The sequence below is a fragment of the Macrotis lagotis genome, chromosome 8 (genome assembly GCF_037893015.1).
Source record: "Macrotis lagotis isolate mMagLag1 chromosome 8, bilby.v1.9.chrom.fasta, whole genome shotgun sequence".
NCBI lineage: Eukaryota > Metazoa > Chordata > Mammalia > Peramelemorphia > Peramelidae > Macrotis > Macrotis lagotis.
Window position 1 is genome coordinate 189,870,493 of NC_133665.1, and position 13,825 is coordinate 189,884,317.

At 42.3% G+C, this 13,825-nt stretch overlaps 1 protein-coding gene across 1 annotated transcript in view; it reads left to right on the forward strand.

Moving 5' to 3' along the window:
* SUGCT (succinyl-CoA:glutarate-CoA transferase) overlaps positions 1-13,825 on the forward strand; it is a 585,759-nt gene that overhangs the window by 18,631 nt on the left and 553,303 nt on the right. The gene's annotated exons all lie outside the window — the stretch shown is intronic.

Below are 13,825 nucleotides of genomic sequence, written 5' to 3' on the forward strand. Positions count from 1 at the left end.
TTGGGCCTTCCCTCTCACCCCTTCTTCCCCCTTCCCTTTCCATTTCTTTCTTCTTTTTCTCCTCTTCCCTCTCTCTCTCCCTTCCTTTCTCCCCTTTCTTTTTCTCTCCCTTTCCTTCCCCCTCCTCATTCCTCTCTTTTTTCCTTTCTTCCTTCCATCGCTGTCTTTCTGTCCCTCCACCCTTCCGCTTTCCCCTTTGGTGCAGTAAAGCAGACATAAATCCTGGGATTGGTAGAGGAGGGGGGAATTCTTTCCCCCTCCCCAAGGGCAATTAACGGTAACTTATAGGAAAAATCCATTGTGAACTCTACGTGTTTGCCTGTGTCTTTGGTTTGGGGCCATGTCTCAAGGTTTTTGCAGTTCAAAGGGTGATGAGGCCTGAGAGGACTTATGATGGAGACTACCAGCAGTACTGTGAACCACAGAAAGCTCCCCCCTCCTCATGCTGGCTGCAAGGCTCTCAGGTGTTGGGTGAGGATGGGGCTGCCTCTTGTCTTATTTTCATTCTGAGACATTTTCAGGTTTCTGTCCGGCAGCACCCTCTGGTGGTTAACTGTCAGTTGAGGCTAATAAGCAATTAATTGTAAAGTTCCAAGTGGGGGTCAGCAGTCCCTGGCTCAGAGGAAGTCTCGAGGATGAGACTCCTCGGGCCTTTGGCCTTAAAGTCACAGATGGGACGTGTACATAGAGAGAAATTACACATGTGTGTATTTTACATAAGCTGCATGCATTGTGGATAGAACTTTGGGGTACCAAAAACCAAGGTGGCATCTAGCATGTTACTGATTCTATTTTCCACATTCATGTCGTTATTTTAGAGGCAAGGAATGAGAAAACGTCCCTTCCTAAAGTCCCGAGACCAAAGGCACTGACAAAAGAGAAATATGCCAGTAGATGTCACACTCTCTTCTCTAGCCTCCCCAGTCCCAATGAAAACCCTTAAATTTCTGCAGGGCCAAGTCAGTGGGACCCCCTCCCCCCGCCCCAGTGATAACAGGGGCAGTTCACGCTGGCTCCCATTAGTTGTCTCCCCGAGCTCAGTATCTGCTCAGATCTATTCGTTCATTCTTCTCTATTCTGTTTATAAAGGTGGAAGTCCTTAGCAAGTGTACTAGCAAGGGACTTTTAAAATTATGCTGCTGTTTGGAGAACCGGGGGTCACAGGTTGGGGTTGAGTTCAGATGCTGATAAGGCTCCCTTACTTCATCTTCCTTCCAAAATGGCAGTGCTCCTAGCAAGGGCACTCAGGGCACCATCTTTTCAAATGCCCCCGGCATGGCAGGGATGCCAGAATTCCATAATGCCATCTGCCTGGCCCCATAGGCCCCACGTTGTCTGGTCTCACTCACATGCTGGCTTTGGGGCTGATGAGTGTAATTGTAGAACTGTTCCATACTCTTCATGTAATGGATTCTGACAGCTGTGCGGTTAGGATTTGTGAAGAGGACAGATGTCGGCCCCTCTGACAGATACTCTGTTCTGGGCTCATGGAGGTGTCCGATTTTGGCCTGGAGTCTGGGCCTGGGCTTGTGGGGCCAGGTGGTTCAGCTGGGAGCTCTCTTTTGCAGTGTCTGTACTTGCTCGTGAACTTTAGGGGGCAGTCTTGAAAAGGATATTGTTGCAGAGAGGCAGATAGCTGGGCATTGTTGCAGGAGGGAAATAACATCATTGGGGAGAAGGAATCTGGAAGGGCCACTTGGGGATGAGGGAGCTGCTTCCCTGGCCCCATTGACCACGGTATTGGGCAGAATCTGGGTTTGAGCCTGAGTCAAGTTTTCTCTCTTGCATCTTGGGAGCCTGTGATTGCATTTCTGTAAAAACTGGACATAGAATTTGCCTCTTTCCCTTGTTTTTGGCTCCTCTTTGCTTTCCTTCTTTCAGGAACGTTAGCCTGGGACCTCATGAGTCTCCAAATCATAGACGGAGAGCTAGGAGGAACCTTTTACATTACTGACCTAAAGTCCTCCCTTTACAGAAGAGAAAACAGGGATGGGAATTGATCAAGGATCTACGATAGTAAGTGGAAGAGCTGAAATTTAAACACTGTGAGGGGCGAAAAGACTCGCTCAGGGTCCTACAAGACACAAGGGGCAGGATCTTTATTCCAGATTAGAGCTTTTGTTTTGGATATGTTTTTTCCTCTCAACACATTAAATAGCATGGAAACTATGGAAAGATGATCAGATTGCCTTCTGTGGGAGGGGGGAAGGGGGGGATTGTCAAATTGTATACCTTACCAAAAATGATAGGTAGAAACTATTATTGGATATAATTGGAAAACAACTAAAATATTGACGTAAAAAATATCTTTTGTTTCGAGATCTAGTACTAGAGTCAGAAAGACCAGTTCAAATCTCACCCCGTACATTGGTCACTTTGTGACCTTGGGCAAGTCACGTAACCTGTGCTTCCTCAGTTTCTTCAAGCATAGGATGGGGATCATCATTGCACCGACCTCCCAGATTGTTGTGAGCATCACATAGATACTAGTTGTAAAGTTCTCAGCACAGGACTTGGTCCATATTTAGGACTTAAGAAATGTTGCCTTTTCCCCCTTCTTTTCTATTATTATCATGCAGCTTCTATCAGTGAGCCTTTCTTAAATGCCTACTGTCTTCCAGGGCTAGGGAGACTTGACTAGAGACAGAGAGATGGATTTTTTTTCCTCTAAAATAGGAATGGGTTTGGAACTCAAGATTTTGGAAGGTTGAAACTTGTTTTTGCATGTAGACGGGGGGCATTAATAATAAGTAAAAATTAAAGAAAACCAAACAAAATAGAAATGGGATATTTGCTCTTTGGAAAGAAACGAATTGATTTTTGTGCAGGAATAGAGTTACTAACCCACCACACTGCTTTATTTAAGGTTTGCAGAGCACTTTCTATATGTTATTTCTTTATATCCTCACAATGGTTGATTGGTTCTTGTCCTTCGTTATCAAAGAAGACCAAAACGATATCACTATGTTTGAGACAAATGACAGTATGTCTGATTGTGGCTGATCAGACCAATATGAGCTTGGAATGCTCTACCACAGGTCAGGCACAAAAGGCCATTGGAACACCTGGGGTGCCCGCTCTAGACTTAAGGATGTCATGTTTCCTTTGAGCTGCTTCCATTCTGCCCTCCTAATAGAGGGCAGCCCCCTCACTGATGAGGACACACCCTGCTTGGCGGTCTTGTGCCAGTGTCTCCCATGCTGGACAATCAATTGTAAAGTTCTTCAGTGAGACTTTCAGGGGGTCTCAGTATGGCTTCTTCTGGCCCCCTTGGGAGCACTTGCTCTGTGGGAGTTCTCCATACAATAGTTCTTTTGGCAAGTGTATGTCTGACATTCTAACATCATGTCCAGTCCATCCCTCTCTATTGCAATACAATAAGCATATGAGAGAGGTGGTGTTATTTATCCCCCTTTTTACAGATGAGGAAATTCAAGCAGAGGTTAAAGGACTTAACCAGGGTCATATAGGTCAAAAATGTCTGAGATCAGATTTGAACTCAGATCTTATTGACTCCAGACCTGGGACTCTAACCACTGTCCCTCCCAGCTAATAGCCCCTAAGCTGGAATAACCCCTATTATGTAAAGCTTTCTGATGTCATTTTATGTTTAAGCTGCTTTGTTCTCATGACAAGGTCATTCTCCAAGTGCTTCTCTTTCCTTTTACCTTCGTGGTTTTTCCTTTTTGCTGCGTTTTTGTGGTTTTTCTATGTTTTCATGAATCATCTTAATACTGGTTGTATGATGTGGTGTTCTTTCTCCAGCCTTCCAGGGCCTGGGAATGTGTATATATACCCCTTATACCCCTTATACCCCAGGCTGTTGATCTTGGTCATTAATCTGGGTGTTTCATGTCCAGAAGTGAAAATTCTTGAGATTCTACTCATGGGGACCCATCTTTTTTATTTCCTGTGTGAACAGTGAAGGTGAAGTTGGACTCAAGAATTATGGACACTGGGGTGGCTGGGTGGTGCAGTGGATAGAGCACTGGCCCTGGAGTCAGGAGTACCTGAGTTCAAATCTGGCCTCAGACACTTAATAATATTTACCTAACTGTGTGGCCTCAAGCAAGCCACTAAACCCCATTGCCCTGAAAAAATCTAAAAAAAAAAAAAAGATTTATAGACACTAAAAAAACCCCCAACCAAATAATGGATAAGAGATCATGGGTTGTGAGACTATTGTTGAGAGGGAGGAGAAGGGACATGCTCGCATCTCTGTCTTTGGAGTCAACTTCATTTTGGAAAGAAAGAAAATTGTCTTGGAGTGTTTCAGACCAGCTGGTAGTGTGTATATATATTGGAGGAGGGGGTTATATGTATGGGTAATTTCATTTCCCTTCATAAAGAAAGGGATTATATTCTTTTTTATTATGTATTATTGGAAATTCTAAAGCAGTTCTATTTAATCAGCATTTGTAGACTATCTCTATCTCTATCTATCTCTATCTCTATCTCTATCTCTATCTCTATCTCTATCTCTATCTCTATCTCTCTCTATCTCTATCTCTATCTCTATCTCTATCTATATATAGCAAGTTCTGAAATACAAAAGCCTCTTAAACCAGGAGGCAGTTTCTCTCTGCTACTCTGATCCTTGGAGAGAGTAGACTCAAGCTTATAGTACTGCAAACATATCCTGGCTGCATCACTCTCTTGCTTGCAGCACATGCTGTCCCATCTAGGCTGAGGCTGATCAACAGGTCTCGGCTGGCTCCCTTTCACTTAGCTGCTTGTGACTAGGTCAGACTTCTATAGGCTTCCATCCTTGGGCATCTGGTGCCTTTCTGATCTTTGGAAGCTCCTAAAGTCATGTCATCTCCTATACTCATTTACCTTGGATCAGGGAAGAATAAACTCAACCCAAAGAATAAAAACCTGAGTCAGATGATGACTGCGTAGTGGAGAGGCTACTCCAACAAGACATTTACAGTTTTTCTTCCCTTTCAGTTGAAAATTAACCAGACAATACTATTGTGCTGTCAGAAATGAGGAAAGAGATGATCTCAAAAAGACAAGGAAAGATTTATTTAAATTATTGCAGAGTGAAGTGAGTAGCATTAAAATAATTATACTATAAATGTTATAGCATTAATATTATAACATATTAATATCTTGAGGGTTGTTTCCTTTTAGCAGTCACATGAAAAATTCAAAAATAAAATAAGATTTAATAAGGAGGCTAATAACAGGAGATTTGAAGAAATCAAGACTAGCTTTAACAAAGTCCAATCCAACTTCACTCGGTCATTCTGTCTCCTCATCTTCTACTACCAATTGAAAAGGAAAGAAACCAAGATTTGAAAAGGGGCTTTTATAAAATGGTAAAGAATGAAATGAGCAGAACCAGGAAAACAATTCATATAATTACAACAATGCTGTAAAAGAAGCAACTTTGGACCATCATATTGGTTACAAGAATATTGTCCTTTCCCCCCAGTGGATTGTCATCAGAGAGGGAGAGAAAATAGATTTCTGTCCATTAAGGAAAAAAGTCGAGAGGTGGGGGTGTGCCTTAGGTGTGAAATGTTGTAGCCTTTTCAAAATCACTCTCTTACTAATTTTACTTAATAAAGTTTTACTTTGTTCCAAATAGGCTGCTTTCAAAATGGAAGTTCTTTGTAAATGGAATGTAAAAATGAAACTCAGCAAGAAAATACTTTTTCTTGAAGAAAAGCTACTAGACTCAGCCTTTCTACTCTCTAAGCCCTTTGTCTGCACACGTAGTTCCAGTCTAACCAGCCATTTAAAAAGCTTTTTATCACCATAAAGTAAGCCAACAGCAGTCAAAGAAAACCATAACATGCTCTGAAGCAAGGACAGCATCACACCCTTCTAGAAATGGATGGCCCGGGCCTCCAGTCACATTGCTTAAGGCAGAGAATATTGCCTGTGCTCCAAGGACCAGGCCCCTAGGAGCCAATCCCTTCTCCCACATTGCATTTCTTAATGTAAAGCCTGCCTCCATCTCCCATTGCTTCTGTAAAAATTTGCCTTGGTTTCTATAAACTTAGAGATGCGTTTCTGCAAGGATTATTAACACATGGAGAAACAATCTAGGTCTTAAATAACAGGGCTTTTGGATGCTCTGCAGATCCTGGCCGGTTTATCTGGCATGATATACACAGCAGTATACTGGATAGACATAGACCAATAATTTCCCCCCTCTCTCTCCCTCACACTGGCCTCTGTGTCCCTAAAGTGGCCTGTCATTGAGTGCTAAGAACCACCTGTCTGAAGCAGGAGACCCCAAGCAAGGGCTTCCAGGACACTAGGGCCCAGTCCTCATCTATTTTCTTCAAACCCACATGGCTCCTCTTTTCCCATTTCCAGGAATACTGAGGAAATAGCTTAGCTCATTGAGTTCCAGCCCCTTTTCAAATCTTGGCTTCTCTTCCCTTTTCAATTGGTTAGTGGAAGATGAGGAGACAGAACGGCCTGAGTGAAGTTGGATTAGACTTTGTTAGAGCTAGTCTTGATTTCTTCAAATCTCCTGTTATTAGCCTCCTTTTCCAATCTTATTTTATTTTTGAATCTTTCATGTGACTGCTAAAAGGAAACAAAATTCAAAAGTTCAGAACAGCATAGACAGGATTCCTGAACCCCAAATTTTCTGAGGCAGCACTATCAGACTCAGAAATGAATCCCTAGCTTCCATATATACTGACTTTCAAATTTTATATCTTGAAAAATATTTTTAAATTAAAAAGGATAAAGAAAACCACAAATTACTATTATCTAGATTCCTTTTTTTGGTGAAAATTTTCTTTATTTTTAAATCTAGTTTGGATCACTTTCAGGAGCTTTGTGAACCACATGGGCCTCAAGTTACAAAGCTGATGCTTCTGTCCTAACACACATTAGCCCAGGAAGGATGGACAACTCTCAAGAATGAAATTCTGCAGACACAAAGAGGAAGAGAAGGGGAGAGTCATCTAAAGAAACTGATGCAGAAATACAAAAATCTCCCTGATGTACTTAGGTTAAAAAGATATTTGTAGAAAATAGAAACAAGGAAGTCAAGCCAGAAGAATGGACTGGTGCTAGAGGAATAATGAGATTAGTGAGAAAAGGAAGGATGATGGAGAGATTGGATTGTGAGGTTAATGGACAGCGAGGCTCAGTTCTTGGAGCCTGTGCATTCAGTAAATCTGTTCCAGGAAGTCCTTTGATGACATGGCAGGAACCTTGTGTCTCAAGTTGCATATTTTAGGAGGGTCATTGGTAGTCATAGAGTACCTTGTAGAAAGGCGGCTAGATGGGGAGGGGCCCTTTGTCTGTACCATATGAGAATCAATTGAATAAACTAGGAATGGAATTCAGGTCATAAAGGAGAAGGATGGACCTGTCTCTTTTCTCTCCGAGATAGCTCTTCCTAGCTAAAGAAAATAATCATTGTACTGTAATTTGGTATTATCGTCACTCAGTCATTTCTGTCGTGTTCAACTCTTCATGACCTCTCTTGGGGTTTTCTTGGCAATGATACTACTAGAAGGGCTTGTCATTTCCTTCTCCAGTTCATTTTACAGATGAGGAAACTGAGGGTCCAGGGTAACATAGCTGGGAAGTATCTGAGACCAGATCTGAATTCAGATGAATCTTTCTGATTCCAGGCCCAACATTCTCCATGTACTGATGCCCATGGTATTGTAAAAGATAGAGCAAAAATGACTTCTAGGGTATCTATTAGGAAGTTCTGTTCTCCAAGGCCATCTGAAATAAATTCCTAGGTATGAATGATTGACTTTATTCAGTGCTTTTAAGATTTGCAAAGTATCTTAAATTATTTTATTTGAGCCTTACTCCAGTCTTGTGAGATGGTTACTACAGGTCTGGTGGTCTTCATCTTAGTGATGGGGAAACTCAGACTCAAGGAACTGAAGTAATTTATATTCCCAGAGTTAAAACATGTCAAAGTGAGGATTTCTATCTTTACCATCTTCACTCTTCATCCAACACCTTCTCTTCATGTCACACTGAGGGAACCTGAAGGTGTGGTTGCTGAATCCCATCAGTGATCTTTCAAAGCTAATGAAGAATGGGGGAAGTTCCATGGGATTGCAGAAAGACAAATGATAAGATGATTTTTTTTTTAAAGGAAGAGAGTGAACTGTGCAGACTATATGTGAAAGCTCTTCTTTTTGGCAAAATTCATAGTTATGCTATTAAGTATAATGTGTGAGCATTTCAAAATGGAAGCAGTGATCATAAAAAGTGAACATGGTTTGAACTTCTTCCACAAAATGACCATATGGAAATAGGTGGTGCAGTGGACAGAACACTGGCCTTGGAGTCAGGAGGACTGGAGTTCCAGTCTGGCATGAGACTCTTACTAGCTGTGTGACCTTGGACAAATCACTTGACCTTGACTGCCTTGCTTCCAGGGTCATCTCCAGTTGTCCTGATTCATGTAAATTGAATAAACAATTTACAGATGACTTCAGGGGAGAAAGTGAGGATGGTGACATAGCACAGCATCTTCTCACTGAAATTCAAATCATATGCTTGTCATGGCATTGCCTCCCTGATATCGTGGTCTTCTTGAAAACTAACAAACATCTTTTTTATCATCATCATCATCATCATCATCATCAATATGGAAATATTTTTTATCTGATTGCATTAGTATAATGGATATCAAATTGCTGCCTGTCTCAGGGAGGGGGAGAGAAGGGAGACAGAATTTGGAAATCAAAACTTTACAAAAGGAATGCTAAAAATTCTTTTTTTTGCACATCATCAGAGAAAAACAATTTTTTTTCAAAAAGAGAGTCACTGACTTCATTAACAATAGCTCATGACTTTGCTTGTTTCCCTTTTTGTTTTTTAAATTTAACTGTGCTATAGGTTGACTAAGGGAATACTGTAGTTTTAATTTTCCCTCAGGTCCTGGATGATGCCATTGTTCTGCTGTTCTCTTGGGCAAGAGGGAAGTATCTGGATCAGATGTCAGTATGGTTGGGTGAATGTAGAACTGATTGATGACTGATGCCCCACATAGTCAGTTATAACTTGTTGAAAGGAGCTAGGATATCTTACCAGATCTGGGCCACAGTGTATGTTGTTTCATATTTTTTATGAATGACTTGGACAAAGACACAGTGTCTTGCTTGTAAAACTTGCAGATGGTAGAAATCTAGGTAGACCAGCTCCTGAGCTGAATCCAATGCAGTGAAATTGGACAGAAATAAATCTTCTCTTCGGGTTCAAAAGCTGATTTCACAAGTAAACACTGGGGGAGCAATGGCTAGACAATGGTTCATATTAGATCTCTGGAGCTTCAGGGGCCTGCACACTTAGTATGACTGAGTTAAATTAAAAACATTAAGCACCTACTGTATGTACCAAGCACAATGTTAGATCCGGGGTTATAAAGACAAAAAACAAGCAATAGGTTTTGTCTTCTAGTTTACATTCATGAACAATTTACAAGATCATTTTGGAAGGGCTGGTGATAGGTTTGGAAGGACAGGGGAGTGACTTGGCTAGGATATACTTTTAATGTTATTTATATAGTATCAAGGTTTGCAAAGTACATCACAAACATGATTTTATTTATTCTTCTCCACAGCTTTGAGGTGTTATCCCTATATTATAGATGAGGAAGCTGAAGTAGAGAGGTTCATTCTTTGCCTAGGATCACACCACTGGTCAAATGTCTCAGGGTTGAGATTTGAACTTATCACTCCTGACTCCCAGTCTAGCACTCTGGCATTATAGTATGTTAGCATAAGAGCCCCAATCCCTAAGCTGATGTTAAGGTGCATTGGGAAAAACATAATGTCCCTGGAACAGACCGTGAAGAGTGCTGCCATCTTTACCTGTGGTCAGATCTCACCTGGAGTATTCAGGACTGGGTCACATATTTTAGGAAGCTCATTGATAACTGGAGAGTATTTTAGAGGAAGGCAACTAGGTGACAAAGGGCTCTTGGTCTATACCATATAAGAATCAGGGATGAGAAAAAATAAGGGTAAATTGATGGCTCTCTTGGAGTTTCTGAAGGGCTTGTTACTTGAAGAAGGATCTGATTTGTTCTGCCAGAGTACAGACCCAAGAGCAATGGTAGAAGCTTCAGGCTAGAAAGTAGATTTATCCCAGTTATGGAAAGGGCTGTGACAGGAGGAAGCAGGTTGAATCCACTGGAGGCAAGACTTTAGGCAAAGGCTTGATGGCCATGGGTCAAGTACATTGTATGAGGGAATTCATGTTCAGTTGAGAGTTGGGTTAGCTGGCTCTGGAGACCCCTCTGAACTCAGAATTTGTGATTCTGAGTTTGACTTCACAATTTCTTTTGGCAACACCATTGGTCATCCAATACTCCATGTGCAACAGCCTGAGTGTTACCCTTGGCGCTTCTCTCTCCTTCCTCTCATACAGCCCATTGTTTGTCAACTAAGTTCTTCACTTCTTCAGCATGAGATTATCTTGTTACTCCTTCATCTGTTCCTACTGCCACTATCTTGAAACAGGTCCTTGTTGACACTCCCTTAGACCATAGCTGTAGCTTCCTTTAAGGTTGTCTTGCTTCCATTCTCCTCCCTCCAGTCCTTTATTAGCCCCACTACCAGACTGACCTTCCTTGTGCACAGATCTAGTTATGTCTTTTCATTCCTCAGCTCAAAAATCTTCCTTGGCTTCCAGTTGCCTACCATAAAAAGTTGAAATTCCTCTGCTTGGCATGCTAGGCCATTTTCAACCTTTTCCTATTCATCTTTTCTTCATATACTGTCTGCAGACTTATATGAATGTTCCAGACGAAGAGAGCTCCCCTCTGTTCCCCAAAGACTTAAAGTTCTCTTTAGCTCCATGCCTTTGCTTGAACTGTTCCAGTGGCTGGAAATGCCCTCCTCCTCCTCACCTGTTACAATTCTTGCCTATCCTTTCTAGTTCAGCTCCCTCCTCAGACATTCTCTCATCATTCTCTGATCTACTGCTCCAAATCATAGGGCAGATATCTCTCTTCTAGACTGCAGGTTCCATGAGGGTGGGGATCGCCCAAAGGAGTTTATGCTGAGCTCTGTATCAGTCACGGTGAATCCCAGTGTTCTGAAATTCTTCTTTCAGTTCAGTGGGATCCTTGGATCCTAAACAGTCGTGTCAGGGGGCTACAGGTGATTGCAGACCAGATGGCCAGGAAATCCACAAGGTCAGAGATTTAACACCCTTGGGTGGAAGAGGCTGAGCTGACAGGATGCTCACAATCCAGACAGTCATTCCAGGGACCAAACCCAGAACTTTGCCTCTTATGTAACTTTGTTATATTTAACCACATTTGCATTTATTCTTTTCATTCCTTCCCACTACTCTCCCTTTTCTGTTTCTTTCCTTCTATCCCTTCTCCCCTCCCATCCTGGATACATCTCCCTATATATCTCAGAACCCTGGAGGCAAGTTTCCATGTACACTAACAATCTGAGAAACCTGGACCAATGTGGAGGAAGGGGTGAGAAAGTCCGAAGAATTTCCACCAAGGCTGATTCACAGCATAACAATCCTATTGCAACATGGCTTCAGTTTGTGTCCTTGTTGCCATGATGCAGACTCCAGTTGGGCTTCGGTTGCTGGATGGTTTGTCCAATTCATTCATTGTCCCTGATTCTGGAAGGCTCGGGGGACCTTTAATGCTCTCATCACAACTCCTGCAGTCTCTCTGAATAGCCAGCAGCATGGGCCTCATTTAATGTTTATGGATAACCAACTCCAGTGAATCAACTAGTATTTTATCAGGTGTTAGCTAATGTGAAGACTGCAGCTGATGCTTAGGATAGCTTGGCTTGGGAGGGCTGCAGGAGTCCTGAGGGAGAAACTCAGAATTGGAAGTTAGGACTTTGAGTCCTGCCCCTGGCCCCAGGTGAGTGACCTTGCGTCACTCTGCTCTCTTGTCTGGGCCTCAGTTGCCATATATATTAATTGAGGGGGAATAGGTCCCTTTTAGTTCTGGGTCTGAGCTCTTCTGATTCCAAAGGTCACAGACTTGTGGAATCCCTAAATTGGAAGGAATCTCAGTGGCTAACTACTCCAACCCCTATCAAACAAGATTCTCTTTTGAGATAGCTCAACAAGTGGGAAGAAGCAGACATAGTGCAAAGTCTTCTGGCTTGAGGTCAGCAGACCTGGGTTCAAGTCCCCACCTGGCTCTTTTTTCCCTTGAGACTTTGGGCAAGATTGTTATCTCTTCTAGATCTCAGACTCTTCAACTTTAAAAAGGAAGGAGTTGGACTCTAGCTTACTTGCTGGGGGTAATTCATTCTTTTCTTAAAGATCTCAAACCTCTCAGCAGTCATTGGGAGAGGCAACAAGGCTCAAATTTTATATGTGAAATAAGGCTTCAAATGTTTGATTTCACAGTCAGTGTGCAGAAAACTCACGTAGATGCTCAGAATGGATCTAAATATGATCTGGGGTTGTAACTGGAGTCCCACTCATTTGTGTACCTATTTGCTCCTTGTATCTTTCTGGAGAATCAGTTAACTGCCTTGGGACTCAATTTCCCTGTCTGTCAATGTTAGAATTGGGCCAGAAGGTCTTAGAGAGTCGTTCCAGCTCTAAACCTATAATGGGTGATGAGAAATAGCTCCTTCTCCTGGGCCCTATAGGATTACACTTTGCAGTTTATGTAACATCTCATAAATAATCTCAAAGCCCTTGGATTCACCATTGGAGAGGGCCTGACCCATCTTTATGATCAGAATTGGGGTTCCCAGGACACAGAGGTTAGAGGTCTTTTCACCCTCTTTGGTCCTATCACTCACTGTCCCTCTTGGGAGAGAATCCATCAGAATCATGGAAACCCATGGAAACATTGAACGCAAAGGATACCCAGTATTTTATGAATTGAAGGCTCCTGGCCTGTGAGCAGTGGGGCAGGGGCACAGCCCAGGGTGACCATTGCACTGGAGATGAGGCAGCAGCCTACTCCACCAGGTTCTTGCAAAGGGATCTGATACTTGTTTGTTCAAGAACTCTGCTGCTTAGCCTGAGAAATTACATTCACATTCCTACCCAGGAGATCCAAGAGTCACTGGGGCTGCTGACCCTGGCCTTCCCCAGCACTAGTTTTGTCTGCAGCTTTATCAGATTGTGATGAAGTTGGCCTGCACTGAACAACATTGCTCCACAGCTCTACCACTAGGCCCCTCCTTGGCAAGCTGCTTGTGTGTGGGGGAGCCAGTGCCCTAAATGCCTCCCTCTGGAGGCTGCCACTGAGCTGAGGGATTATCAGAAACATGCAAAAATGTTGGGAAAGCTAACTTCTGGGCAACCTCTACATGAACCTTCCAGGGTTCCCAGAAAAACATGCATTTATTAAATACCTACTGTATGTTTGGATTAAGGAGACAGAGAATATGAAGCACTTGCTGTGGAAACTCTTACATGATCTACCCAAAAGGTTGGAAATATTAATAATAGTCACTGCTTATTAATCATTATAATATTGCGACATTAATGACTGTGATTATCACCAATAATAATGATCAATTATCAATAATGATGTTAAGATTTGGAATTATCTTAATTTACAGGCTGTGGGGCTTATATCAAGCAGCCAATCAATAGGCATTTATTAAGAATTTCATTTGAGCCAGGTACTATGCTGAGGAATGGGGATACAAAGAAAGGCAAAAATATTGGGACTCCACAGCCTTCAAGGTACTCACACTTTAATGCAAACTACCAGCCTCATGTATTTACAAAGAGAATTTTTGTGGTTGTTCAGTCATTTTTAAATTATGTTGACTCTTCGTGACCCTATTGGGGGTTATCTTGGCAGAGATGCTGGAGTGGTTTGCCATTTCCTTCTCCAGCTCATTTTACAGGTGAG